Source organism: Triticum aestivum, chromosome 2B (assembly GCF_018294505.1).
Source record: "Triticum aestivum cultivar Chinese Spring chromosome 2B, IWGSC CS RefSeq v2.1, whole genome shotgun sequence".
NCBI lineage: Eukaryota > Viridiplantae > Streptophyta > Magnoliopsida > Poales > Poaceae > Triticum > Triticum aestivum.
In genome coordinates this window covers 324,122,807-324,132,869 of record NC_057798.1, presented here as the reverse complement: position 1 = coordinate 324,132,869, position 10,063 = coordinate 324,122,807, and the positions used below count along the sequence as shown (strand labels likewise).

The window sequence follows — 10,063 nt, the reverse complement described above, 5'->3', positions numbered from 1 at the left end:
TTTCTTAAAAAAATGACTCAAGTCAAGTGAAGATTAAATAATTTAGACCACACAATTGTGCAAGAAAAATGTGTTTAATTATTTATTTACTGTCCTTGGTAAAATTAATTTTACACTGTGTTATAACTAACTAAATTCTTAAATTGCTTAATGTAGGATGACGAGTGGTAGGATGTTTGGTACGGGTGCTGAGTATGGTGGTTTTGCTCTGTTCTTGGTTGAGCTTCTTGGTCTTCTGGGTGTGTTGATTGCACCGTACTACACAGTGTTTCACGACCCGTGTTCCACGGGGTACTTAGTCACAGTGCACATTCCTGAGAGCTTAGATGTCCCTTCTAGGTACAGTGTTGCACGTTACGACTTTGTTTCAGCACTTCAGGGTGCGGCACGGGATGTCGCTTTACACCTTTTCCACGCCTACCACCCTCTCCTTCAGTACGTGGGTAGAGGCGAGTGGCCTCATCAGCTAGAGGAGGCAAGGAGTTCGTCTACACCTATGCCCATTGTCGCTCCTTCGCCTTTTGCGTCCACTTCCACTTACCCTCCACTTTCACCACGTCATCCTGTTATACCTCCCACATTTTTACCACCACCAGCTTCGACTGCCGCTCGTCCACCTCTTTACCCGACAGTCCCACCCACTCGTGCAGACCACCCAGCTCCTAGAGTTATCAGGGGTTCCTCCTCTCGTGCAGTATCGCGTCCCTCCACACCGTACGAGCGTCCACCTGCACCTCAGCTTGTTCAGGACCTATTAGATCAGGTTGACACTCTTCAGAGGCGCTGTTCCGAGCTTGAGCGGGCGAACAGCGAGATGTCCACTGCGTTGAGGGACTACACCCATCCGGGTATGGCCCTCAACCCTCTTCAGATCGACAGCTCACCTTCTGCCTCTCCAGGCCGGGTAGGGTACCCGATTGACCAGGAGTCTCTTGTCGCCGACGAGCCTTCCTCTCAGGTTGCTCCTACTCTGAGTTCCGTTGTAGTTCCACCACCTCCAGAGCACACTCCCCACACTCCACCAGGTTCTCCAGCTACTGACCCTGCTCCACCTTCTCCCGATGGCACCCCCGACTTTTCAGTGATTGGCGTCACTTACTCAGAGCTTCTAGCACTCGACTCCCGCCAGGTGTCTTCTCAGCCCCCGGAGTACCTTCGTGTCGCTTCCGATGTCACACCCTCTGAGCACACTCCTTCTGAGTACCCGCTTAGCACCATCAGCGTACCCGAGTCTGATGCTGCCGCACCGAGTGTGTCTCTGCCTGCACCGACTTCTGCCCTCGACCCCGACTTGCTCCTCACCGTTTCACCTAGTCCTCTTGTCAGGGAGGATTGACTTGCTACCAGTAGTGGTAGTAGTTAGTATTCTGGCAAGGTTGTAGCATCGTGCTAGATAGCTACTCCTCCCAGAGTTAGTTCCGCCACTTATTAGATGTTTAGGCAGATGCATGGAGGCTGTCCTTTTGGATCTTGTACATATCTGGAAAGGTCTTGTAGCCGTAGCTACCCTTCCAGAGTTTGCACAGCCGTAGTTAGTCAGACTAGTTCCGACGGACAGATAGGTCGGCAGGTATACTTTTGTTCCAGGTACACATGTAGATAGCCGTGGTAGCCTGATGATGCACGACATAGAGTCATGTGTGGTGTTGCTACTATGTTATGTGATGTATCCATGTGGGCTGGTGGACTTATGGATGTACTGATATTCTATTACTAGATGATCTCGTGTGATGCATATGCCATGCCTCCATATTCATTTTAAATTCTGGTTCTTTTTATGCTCCTTGCTTTGAATGATGGAATACTGTATGTGATGTTGTTGCCACATTGTTGCCACTGCCTCATAATGGCGTCTGATGTATGGTAGATTTCTTTCTGGTGATCTCTTCATTCAAGTACATGCCTTGGTATATCACGTGTTGGGCTAGTATATATATTATGTGCTGATGCTGCTACCCTTTCCCTAGCACTTCATGAGTTCAACTGATGTATGTCAGACACTTGATGATTGCATGCTTTTAATCCAGTACGTGAAGAACTTGTGTGTGCATGTGCATGTGCAAGTGGCTCTATTTTTGACTTGTGATTAATCTCTTGCCTCTGCCATGAAAAAAAAATCGCAAAATTTTGTAGTATGCCGCTGTTAAGTGCACTGTTTAAAATTGATGCTCCAAAACAAGAAGTGTGAAGTGTACTGTTTGAGCTAAAATCTCACCTCTAATCAAATAAATAAAATATTTTCACATGTAGTAGCTATCGTTATAACCTATGCTTTGCCCACCAGATCGGTAGCGATGGCATCTGGTAGTCAGTCGTTCGAAGACAATGGGAACCCATCAGATTTAGCACCCGAGTCGCTAAGGAACATGGCAGATTTGCCGTCTAGAGTGACGTTACCTCCACCTCCACCATTACCCCATCATGCCCTAGGATCCGATCAACTTTCTCTAATGTATCAATGGATGGAGCAGTCTCGTCGAGACTCTCTAGAACACCAGAATAAATTCATGGAGCAGATGTTCGGTATGATGAGAGGCCAACTGACTAAAAACCCAGAACAAGGTGTCACGATTGGAGACTTCCAAAAGACTAGACCACCAACCTTTTCAACCGCCACAGATCCATTAGCTGCAGATGATTGGTTGATGGACATAGAGCTGAAACTTAACACTGTGGGATGCACGGACCAAGAAAAAGTTCGGTATGCATCCCATCAGTTAATTGGTCCTGCTGCCACATGGTGGAGAAATGTCCAAATTATCATACCCGAAAACCACATAGTTACTTGGGACGAATTTAAGAGGAGATTTCGAGATAACTATGTTCCGCAAAGTGCGATGGAAATAAAGAGGAAGGAATTCCTGAACCTCAAGCAAGGGTCTAAGACCATCGCAGAGTACCTAGATGAGTTTAACTCACTATCCCGCTATGCACCAGATGACACAAACACTGAGACCAAGAAGGTGTACCGGTTCATAGAAGGATTGAACCCATCCATACAACTTATTATAGCTCCTATAAAAATAACTGAGTTCCGGGAGCTAGTAGACCGAGTCATTACAATCGAGAACCAGCAAATCGCCGTAGAGGAAGAGCGCAGGAAGAAAGCTAGGATGGACCCAAGGTTTGCCGTGAAAAGTGGAAATCGTCCTGTTGGCCTAGTCCACGTGCCAATGGTCGGGCCCGTCCGTCCTCCTTTCCGTCAAGCTCCTAGACCACCTTTTATGCCTCCGAGAGCCCCTATCAAATGTCACGTGTGCAGTGGACCACACTTGGCTCGAGATTGCCCAAAGGCGAGTGTTGTTTGTTTTGGTTGTGGGCAAAAGGGACACTACAAAAACCAGTGCCCAAGCAAGAGTCAACCACAATCTGGTACAAATGGAGCTGTCCCACCTCAAAATAAGCGGCAGGCTAATTCAGCCCAAGTACACGGGAATGCGTCTACTGCCAACCGCGGGCGTGGTCGTGGCAGCCTCACACGTGGACCATTCCGCCTGGCACATATGGATGTGGCACAAGTGGAGTCGGCTTCAGACATAGTGACGGGTAACCTACTAATCCCTCCTGGAGTAGGACTAGTATTGTTTGACCCAGGAGCAACACATTCTTTCATATCGCAACGCTTTGTTGAGACGCATAATCTGGACCGGACCCCCCTAGCCAAACCCATAAAAGTAGATTCACCCGGAGGCCCAATAATTGTTGAGCATGTCTGCCACAACCGTCCCATTTGCATTGAGGGCATAACCTTTAATGCTAGCCTATTTGTCATTAGCCTAAGAGGGTTAGATGTTATTCTTGGAATGGACTGGTTAGCGAGTCATGGAGCAAGAATGGATTGTGCAGAAAAATCCATATCCTTGAGAAGCCCAGAAAATAAACGGATAACCTTTAATAGTAGAAGAACCCGAGCGAAATCAAACCCAGCCTCAGTAGCCACTTTGGACAAAAAGGAGGCTAAGGATGTACCCGTGGTACAAGAATTTTTGGACGTATTTCCGGAAGAATTGCCCGGGATGCCACCAGACAGGGAGATAGAGTGCACTATTGATATCATCCCAGGTACGACACCCATATCAAAACGAGCATACCGTATGTTCGCGGAAGAACTAAAGGAATTAAGAAAACAATTGGATGAACTAGAAGAAAAGGGGTTTATTCGACCAAGTGTGTCACCTTGGGCAGCACCAGTCTTATTCGTTAAGAAAAAGGATGGAAGTATGAGGCTATGTGTGGATTATCGAGCCTTGAATGAGGCGACCATTAAGAATAAGTACCCACTACCCCGGATAGATGATCTATTTGACCAATTGAAAGGAGCCACTGTATTCTCAAAAATAGATCTCAGGTCAGGGTACCACCAACTAAAAGTAAAGGAAGAAGATATACCTAAGACTGCTTTCATAACCCGATATGGTCACCATGAATTCATGGTTGTTCCCTTCGGGCTCACAAATGCACCAGCAGTTTTCATGAACCTGATGAACCTAGTCCTCATGCCCTATTTAGACAAGTTTGTGGTAGTGTTCATTAATGATATCCTCATATACTCTCGAAGTATTGAGGAACATGCTGAACACCTCCGGATAGTACTACAGACCTTGAGGGAAAAACAACTCTATGCCAAATTCAAAAAGTGTGAATTTTGGCTAGAAGAAGTGTCCTTCTTAGGACACATTATATCAGGGAAAGGGATAGCCGTAGATCCTGCTAAAATGGATGCAGTGTTGGCATGGAAATCCCCAACCAACGTAACAGAGATTCGTAGCTTCCTTGGTTTAGCTGGATATTATCGAAGGTTCATAGAAGGCTTCTCCCAGAAAGCAGCCCCTATGACCAAATTACTAAGGAAGGGAGTTCCATTTGACTGGAATGACAAGTGTGAGCAAAGTTTTCAGGAGTTAAAGAAACGGCTCACAACCGCTCCGGTATTGGCTCTACCCGAACCAGGCAAAGCATTCATAGTATATTGCGATGCCTCTAGAGTTGGTTTGGGATGTGTGTTAATGCAAGATGGGAGAGCCATAGCCTATGCCTCTCGCCAGTTAAAGCCCCATGAACAAAACTACCCCACCCATGACCTCGAGTTAGCTGCCGTTGTATTTGCGTTGACGATGTGGAGGCACTACCTTTATGGAAACCGTTGTGAACTATACACGGACCATAAAAGCCTCAAGTATATCTTCACGCAAAAGGAATTGAATATGAGACAAAGACGATGGTTGGAACTCATTAAGGATTATGACCTTAGTGTCAACTACCACCCAGGAAAAGCTAATGTGGTGGCAGATGCCCTTAGCGAAAAACCTCATGCAATCATGTCAAGATCCCAACCTATGATAAGCATCTGATACATGAGCTGGAATGATGGGAATTGAATTCATACATAAACCGGTTGAGAAAATCCTAGCCACATTAGCAATCAGACCCAATTTGTTGGACGAAATCAAGGAAAAACAAACCAAAGATGAGTTTATTTGTGAGGAAAAGCGCAGAATACAAGATGGTCAACCATCAGAGTTCCAAATAGCAGAAGATGGATCACTTTGGTATAAAACCCGAGTATGTGTGCCAAATATCCTTGGATATTAAGCAAATAATACTCCAGGAGGCACACAACACTCCGTACACCATACACCCTGGTAGCACAAAAATGTACCGGGATGTCAAGGGTACATTTTGGTGGAGAAATATGAAAAGAGAAATTGCTCGGTATGTGGACGAGTGTGACACTTGTAAGAGAGTCAAGGCAGAACACCAGCGACCACCAGGCTTATTGCAACCTCTCCAAATTCCACAATGGAAATGGGAGGAAATCCACATGGACTTTATTTCTTGGACTGCCCAAAACAAGAAAACGTGAGGAGATCATATGGGTGATGGTTGACCGACTCACTAAATCTGCCCATTTTATCCCTTTAGTCCCAGGTTGCTCCAGAGAAAAATTGGCTGAGCTATATATCCACAGGATAGTAGCTCTACATGGAACACCTTCCAGAATAGTGTCAGATCGTGGATCTATGTTTACATCCAAGTTCTGGGAAAAATTACAAGAAGCATTAGGAACAAAATTGGATTTTAGTACCGCTTACCACCCCCAGACTAGCGGTCAAGTCGAGAGGGTGAACCAAATCATAGAAGACATGCTAAGGGCTTGCGTGCTAGATTTTGGTGACTCATGGAGCAAGCACTTACCCTTAGCAGAGTTCGCTTATAACAATAGCTACCAAGCTAGTATTGGTATGTCCCCATTTGAGGCCTTATACGGTCGAAGATGCCGAACCCCAATATGTTGGGTGGAAACCGGAGAAAAGAAACTCTTAGCACCCGACTTGGTCCAAGAGACCGAGGAAAAAGTTCGCATAATTAGAGAGCGGCTCAAGACGGCGCAAAGCCGGCAAAAGAGTTATGTAGACAAGAGACGACGTGATATACAATATCAACCCGGAGACTTTGTTTATTTAAAAGTCTCACCAATTAAAGGGGTCAAGCGCTTTGGAGTACAAGGAAAACTAAGTCCGCGATATAGTGGTCCCTATCGGATCTTAAAAAGAAAAGGGACGGTGGAATACAAATTAGAATTGCCAGCGCACCTACAAGGGGTTCATGATGTATTTCATGTTTCTCAATTACGCAAGAGCGTAAAGCCACCGTTTGAGAGTCTCGGAGGAAGAGTTGACCCTCCGAAAGGACCTAACTTATGAGGAGCATCCTAGTCGTATTCTGGACACCGAGGAAAAGAAACTCAGGAGTAAAACAATTAAATATTGCAAGGTGCAATGGGGAAATCATCCGGTGCGAGAAGCGACTTGGGAAAAAGAAGATGACCTCCGAGAAAAATATCCTTACATTTTCGAGGTGCGACTCAACAAATTTCGAGGACGAAATTTTCTCTAAGGGGGAAAGGATGTAAAAACCGTAAAAATATATACATATATAATAAATAAATTAGATAACGATAATTTCAACGGCGTTGCCAAAACATTAATTAAAATAATAGAGACAACTACATTTATTATTACAACAAATAGCATTTAGTCGTGCAAAACAAATTCTTCTCCAAACCTCCATATATTTTATAGATCCTTGTCTCATTTCTTTCACATAAAGTAAATGCCAACTAAGGGCCAGCCAAACAAATTACACCTGTCCATAGTACAGCCCATAAGAGACACAGGTGGAGGTATGCATGCAAGACTAACCACACATGCATGCCAGATGTAATGTGTCTTCAAACCGACATAGCTATTCACCCCACTATAAATAGGAGCCATCCCTTTCACTGGACCATTCTACCTCACACACACATACGTTGGAGTACCCCCACCACTTGCCTTTTCACCTTCTACCACACTGCTGTCCTTCACTGCGGTGAAGATCTTTGGGTTGCATGCGCCACCAGGTGCTAATCAAGTACCTTGGTGTGTTAGCCCTTCTTGCTTGATTTCTTATCTATCTCCACCTCGGTTTGAATCAGTCCATAAGCATCTATTCGCCTTGATCTATTTACCTTGCAGTAAAACGGACAAAATGTTTGCGTAAACACCCAAGTTAGTCAAAACTAATTAGATCAATTGCAAAAGCTTGTAAAAGTTTATGTGAATGACATCCGTGGTATGTACTAAATCTAACATGCCAAGAATCAAATCCTAGGTACTAGTAACTTGCTAAGACATGTATGTATGTATCCAAAAAGATCAACCTTCCTATGTATACTACCTTGTCCTATTTATTAATCCCTGCCAATCTGTAGCAAACTGAGAGATTGATGTTTATAATCTACTCACAAGTAATTATTATTTTTGGAGTTTCACTGCCACTGTTTACTTCTATATGGTGTTCAAGGATGAGTAGCACTAGTTAGGAACAGCATTTAGATCTAATCAGTAGCAATACCATGACCACACTATAAATTAAATCTTGATTAATTTCATGGCCTGGAGATAAACAAAGAGAAAGAAGGCAATATGGCTGAGAGGGGAATAGTAGGGCCTGAGATAAAATGAACAATATATGCACACCCACGTTCACATATAGCAGGCACTTGTTGTGAAATTTGGAGCACTTCATGGAGAAGGAATTAGGATTAGTACTTACCAGCAGTAGCAGTAGGATGTGGCTAGTCCACACCGTTAGCAGCAGAGCCATGGCGACCGAGCAGCACCGGTGAAGCCGCACACGCCCGACGCCCATGGCTGCACGCCTCGTGCGTGTGGCTGCGCTGGCGGAGGATGTAGGCATGGAGACGTTGTTGCCGCTGCAGCCGGTGGCAAGCCCACCGGACCTGGATCAGGCGGCGCTAGGATTGAGTGGTGGCGACGTTTTTGGCGGCGGCGGATCAAATAAATAGGGGGAAATGGTAGAGGGAGACGAGGGGAATCTATAGGTGTCCGCCATGTCGCCGGAGATGCCCGGACGGGGCAGATCGAGGCAACGGCGGCCGTGCTCTGTTCTTGTGGAAGAGAGAGAGGTGAGCGGGCTGGTTCTGTTCGTGGGACAGCAGAGAAGATGAGTAGTCTTTTTAGACTCGGGCTGGGGCTCAACCCGCGTAGTACTAGTAGTACAGTACTAGGCTACTATTCTTTTTACTTATCATTTCTTTTACCATTCTCTAGACTGGATGACATACGTGCATGCTACTCTGTTTTGGATGGCTTAATGCATTTTATCTCTCAATGGAACACTAGGACGTATCACCACTTAGTTAATTACATGTGGCTTGCTCAACATGGCCGTGTTGCTGGATGTTAGATTTTTAGTTAGGAAGATAAATAATAATATAAATATGTTCCTGAAATAATTACCAGGAGTCGATCTCGGACCCGTAGGAGCCACGTCTGGTGGTTCCGAGTTGACCGAAGCACTATCCGGCAAGTCGTCATCTCCTTGACCATGTCTTGATAAATGTTTTCCGGGCTATGGGTCATTTCCAAAATTTTGCATAAGAATTTAAAATAAATATTTTTCATAAATAAAATGAAATTTGGATCAGGTGGATCCACTGATTTGGCAATTGGACCAGATCAGGTGAAGCATCTGTATTAAGTAGTTGTGACCCGGGTAGGGTTACAATATAAATAAATATTTGGTGGGTAGGGGAGCTCATGTTGGTGAAAGCAACCCAGGGAGGGTCGGCTTGGATGGCGGGCTCCTCTACATAGGGTATCACATTAGGACACAACCAACTGGCGCTTACTTCAAAAGCGGCGCAAACCGTACTGACCATAGACCTGGAATGGGACGGGCTGAACCAACTACCCATGCCAAGTAGCTGCCTCTGCATGGGTGAGAAGGTGGCTGTAGCCGGGTAGGTACAGTCACCCTAGGGCGGGACCGCCGGTCAGGGGTCTCGACCCGCGGGCCTTTAGTAAGGCAAGGTGGAAAAGCAGAGGTAGTGTACGGGCTGGTCAAAGGTTCTGGTTCCTTGGTCTAGTCGTGCGCACGGGTAGCGCATGGACGACTTGGACCAAGTGATGCTATGGGCAAAGCAGTACACCTCTGATCAAAGTAAATGTGATATCACTCCCAGCTTCCGGGTTTGGAAGTGCGTCGTGTGGGTTTTCCTCTAACACAGGATGTAAGATCCCACGTCGCTCTGTCGCCAGTAGATTTTATAAATAAAATTTGGTTTCCAACAAAAAGGGTTAAGGGAAAATATTTTTACCTACAAAGTATTTTTGAGCTAATGGCTCGCTGGTTGTAGCCGTGGCCGATAAAGTTTTCCTCTTTAAAGAACTCATGCATCCACTTTTTCCGGCGACTTGTGGAGTACGTATTTTATACGTACTCAGCTGCACTTATGTTGTTTTTCAGAACAAGAGAGTTATGAGAACTCTGAGGCGATAGAGAATGGTACTTATGATGAGTCTGGTCATCTTAATGACTTCGGTTATTCTGAAGTGGAGTATGTTTATGAGGAAGTCGACAATCAAGGCTATGAAGAGTAGATGCCCTCCATGGTTGGTCTAGAAGGCTCGTAACTGGAAGTAGATGACGATCTATCGTCATGGTCGCTTAGGTTTAGTCGACACTTGAGGTGTCAATGTAATAAAAGCTTGCCTAC

General features: G+C 45.4%; 1 long non-coding RNA gene across 1 annotated transcript; it reads right to left on the bottom strand.

Annotated features, from left to right (window-relative positions):
• Window positions 1-6,983: 6,983 nt before the first annotated feature.
• LOC123044843 (uncharacterized) lies at window positions 6,984-8,531 on the bottom strand. The gene is made up of 2 exons (XR_006420553.1): window positions 8,098-8,531; window positions 6,984-7,510 (listed from the first exon to the last, which is right to left on the bottom strand). It is a non-coding gene; the product is annotated as an uncharacterized lncRNA (long non-coding RNA).
• Window positions 8,532-10,063: the final 1,532 nt, after the last annotated feature.